Below are 4,071 nucleotides of genomic sequence, written 5' to 3' on the forward strand. Positions count from 1 at the left end.
ATGACTTCTTTATAATTGCCCCAAAGTACACCCCCGCAATCACCTGATTTGAACGTTATACAACATATCTGCCACGAACTAGAATTTAGAATTTGGAAACATACCATTAAAAATAAAAATGATTTGAAAACAGCATTAAGGAGGAATGGAGTAAAGTTGAACCCACTTTTACTGAAAAATTGGTAAGATCGATGGAAAATAGATTGCGTGAGGTAGAACACAGTGGAGGGAGCCCAAAAAAATACTAAAATTTAATACAAGAAACTTAATAAACTATTATTTTAAATGTACGATTTTAGCTATGAAACGTTTTCCAGACAAAATCCTAACAATTTCAATTTTCTGTGTACATGGAAAAGTTCATTTACTTTTGTATCACTAGATAATAAATATAGATATATTTACAATATATACCTATTAAAGCCCTTTTTCTAAACCATACCTAAACTTTTTTACGAGATAAAACATTTTCTGATATGTGACGTATGGTTTTGGCTGTGACACACTGTACATAATGTCGACTCCTCGACTTTTCTGATATTATTAACTATAGAATCGGTTCCATGCTGATAAACCGTCTCGTCAAGTCGTTATACATGTGCCGATACGTTATGGCACGCAAAATTGCGAATCGATTTTGACTTCCTTAAAACTACATTTACGGAACTCGTCAATTTGACGGAAGGGTTGTTAGTGGTGAATGAAATTTTAATAACAACAAGAGCAATTCTTTATTTAATTAGAAAGATTATAAAACACAAATATAACGTTTAAATATAATTAATTTCTCACAATTACTCTGACACGACTTCTCACTATTATAACTCAATTGCAGCTAACGTATCCGAAATCCCCCTCCCCCTTTTTTTTTATACATTACATTGATATACACAATTCACACACAGCTCAATCATTATACGCATACTCATTTATCATAATAATCTGAATTCAGTACATATTAGAATCCCATGCATACTTGTTCCACTCATCCCAACACATATTAGGTGTAGTAAAAAGAAATCCACCATTTTTGCTTGAAATTGAAGGCTTTATTTGGCATAGTTAGAATGATCCGATTTAGGTGAAATATGTACCGTTTTGTTCGATAACTTGTTGTCATTTTAAAGGTAATTCCATTTTGCCTCTCTCAAAGAAACCCTCGTCCCTATTGGCAAAAAACTGGGACAGTCAATTTTCAGAAGCTTCTCTTTAGACGAATTTTTCACCAGCAAAGTCATTCGCCATAGACAGGAGCAGGTGGCAATTACTTGGTGCCAGGTCCGGACTATAAGGTGGATGCATAAGAACAACCCCAACATGCTCCCGGAGCTTCTGGCGAGTTACTATCGATGCATGTGGCCCGACCTTGTCCTGATGACACACAATTCCTCACCTATTGGCCAAAAGTGGCCGTTTCTGGGCGATTGCTTCCTTCAGACAGTTCAATTGTTGACAGTACAGGTCCGAATTGAGAATTTTGCCATAGGGGAGCAGCTCATAGATAATTCTCTGCCAATCCTACCAAACACACAGCAAAACCTCACTGACCGTCAATCCTGTCTTGGCCACCGTTTACGCCGACTTACTGGCGATTCGACCACGGCCGTTTTCGCTTGATGTCGTAAATGACGCATTCTTTATCACCAGTTACCATACGCTGCAGAAATGGGTGGATTTTGTAGCGATTCAGCAGCGATTCGCAGAAGGAATTTCGGTCCATGAGATTTATTGCGTTAACTCGCGTGGCACCCATACATCGAGCTTCTTTTTGTATTCAGCCTTATTCAAGTGGTTCCCAACTGTCTTTTTTGCAATGTTTAACTCCTGGGAATTCGAAACAGTACTTACATGACGGTCGGACTCGACGATTTCCATTATTTTATTGACATTTTCGACAATCGTCCTTCCAAACCGTGGTGCATCTTTGACATTAAAATTACCGGAACGGAATAGACGAAACCAAAATTGCGCGTGCTTGTGTTTTCGCCTTTATCGAAGAAAAACTGTAAAATATGACCTATTTTCTCTTTGCTGGTGTACATTTTTGATGCGCGCTCAAAGAATATTGTGTCAAACAATCACAAAACTGTTTAAGGAGTACTTTTAGTGCAGAATCTTATCTTTCAAACGCCATCTAGCGTAATCCGATCGCACTTGTACAACGCGAGATATAGATCACTAAAGCCATTTAATACAAAAATGATGGATTTCTTTTTACTACACCTAATATATGCTAAAAAATCTATGTAACCACTACCACAGGTTGCTCCAATTATACGACGGTAACAGATTTAGATAACTTATATTAAAACTGCTAATATAATATGTAATTGTTTTTAAATTAAACTAATCGTTAAGAAAACAAGGCACGTAGTTTCCTTTACCTGTCAATTTGACAGGTGTCCTTAGAAATAGGTATACAGATAGCGTCCGTAAACCTAGTGTTAAGTCGAAAAATAATTCGTTTTATAGGCTGGGACCTTTCGTATATTACTTTTAAAATTTCAGACTGCTATTTAAGACGAAGAAAATTGATTTTTTCAACATTTCAAACTGTACTGCCCACTTAAATCTGTTCAAAGTTTGCTGTTATAGAATGAACATACGAACGTAGTTTCTTGAGACGCGTTTCTTTAATCGACGACAACGTGCGGCGACTTCTGTCATGTTTCGTTTTGTTTTCACTTTCTCACGCTTCATCTTCATAACGGTATTTGCGACTATGCTCGAAGAGCTCGGCTTTCGTGATGAATCATCGACACCAATGGCACGTGTAAAACGTAAAATATTGATGCACCGACCTCGATGGGACTACCCCGCTGCTCCTTTGTTCTTTCTTCTCGGCTTTTGTTCCCTCGTGCCGCGTTCTACCTGGCAGTTTCTTCAGTTATAGTTCAGTCGCCAGTTACTATCGAACGGCCCTCGGATTCGGTCTCGTCACGTCTACATCTGACAGTTGCTAGCGAACAACGCTATGTCTCGGTCTTGTCTTTTGCCTTTCCAATTTATCTCGGTTTCGTTTCGCATCTATCTAATCTCTCTCCTTCTCGTCTTGTGGCTCTGTAATCCATCGTAGTTGCCAGTTAAAAGTAAAGCGGATTAAAAGTGTCTGTATTCTTGTCAAATTTAAATCTGATAATTAGACGTTACACCGTACAAAATCCATTATAATTAATAATTTAATTGTGCGTGATAAATTTTAAAACAATCATCAATGCATAAACCGACATCGCATTTTCGGCAATCATATCGCGTATTTTTTTGTCTTTTACGGTTCACACGAACAACGCATTTTCTTCTCGCTAATTTTATTTTAACCGCTTGATTAAGACATTTTGATGGAAAATGTCTTTCAGTTGAATGAAACGGCAAATCTTCGGAATTTCTTTTTCATCCTGGTTCGCTTCTATTTTGCACGTACTTTCGTAGAATATCTTTTATCAAAGCCAAATGAAATTCGTGAAATTTTTGTTTCGAACTAGTAGAATGTTGATATAGAATATACGCATTATGTAAGGCTAAATCTAATAAGTGACAAAGAACTTTTTGTACCACTTTATACCTTTCGTTGCAAAATTAAGCGTTGCTGGAAAGATAGGTTTAGTCATATACGAAAATCAATCTCCGATATAAAATTATATATAAGGAATAAATAGTTCATAAGACCTGGATTCCGAGAAAGAATGCTTATATAAAGAGTAAATAAGGACTGGGGGTTAGGCGAGCTGCATCGAGTACACTCCTGATTCTCTCGAGTCAGTCAGTTGTTCTTGAGAAGCTCTCCAAGACAGATCTAACTTCCTTGAATAATAAAAGTATTGAAAAGATATATATAATAGTTATTTTACAATTATTAAACCCGTGATCTCAATAATTGTACTTAAAATCATATCAACTCTGTCTACATTACATATGTTAGAATTATAATCTGCAACACACGATTGTTTCTTTGTACTTAATATTGTACGATAATCCTTTTTTCCAATTTTAATCAACCTAGCTACGTGTACAGAAGACAACATCCAAACATCCCTTTTGTCACTCCATTTTATTGCCAGTAAAATGTTAGTT

The sequence above is a fragment of the Eufriesea mexicana genome, unplaced genomic scaffold (assembly GCF_001483705.2).
Source record: "Eufriesea mexicana isolate 0111107269 unplaced genomic scaffold, ASM148370v2 scaffold3923, whole genome shotgun sequence".
NCBI lineage: Eukaryota > Metazoa > Arthropoda > Insecta > Hymenoptera > Apidae > Eufriesea > Eufriesea mexicana.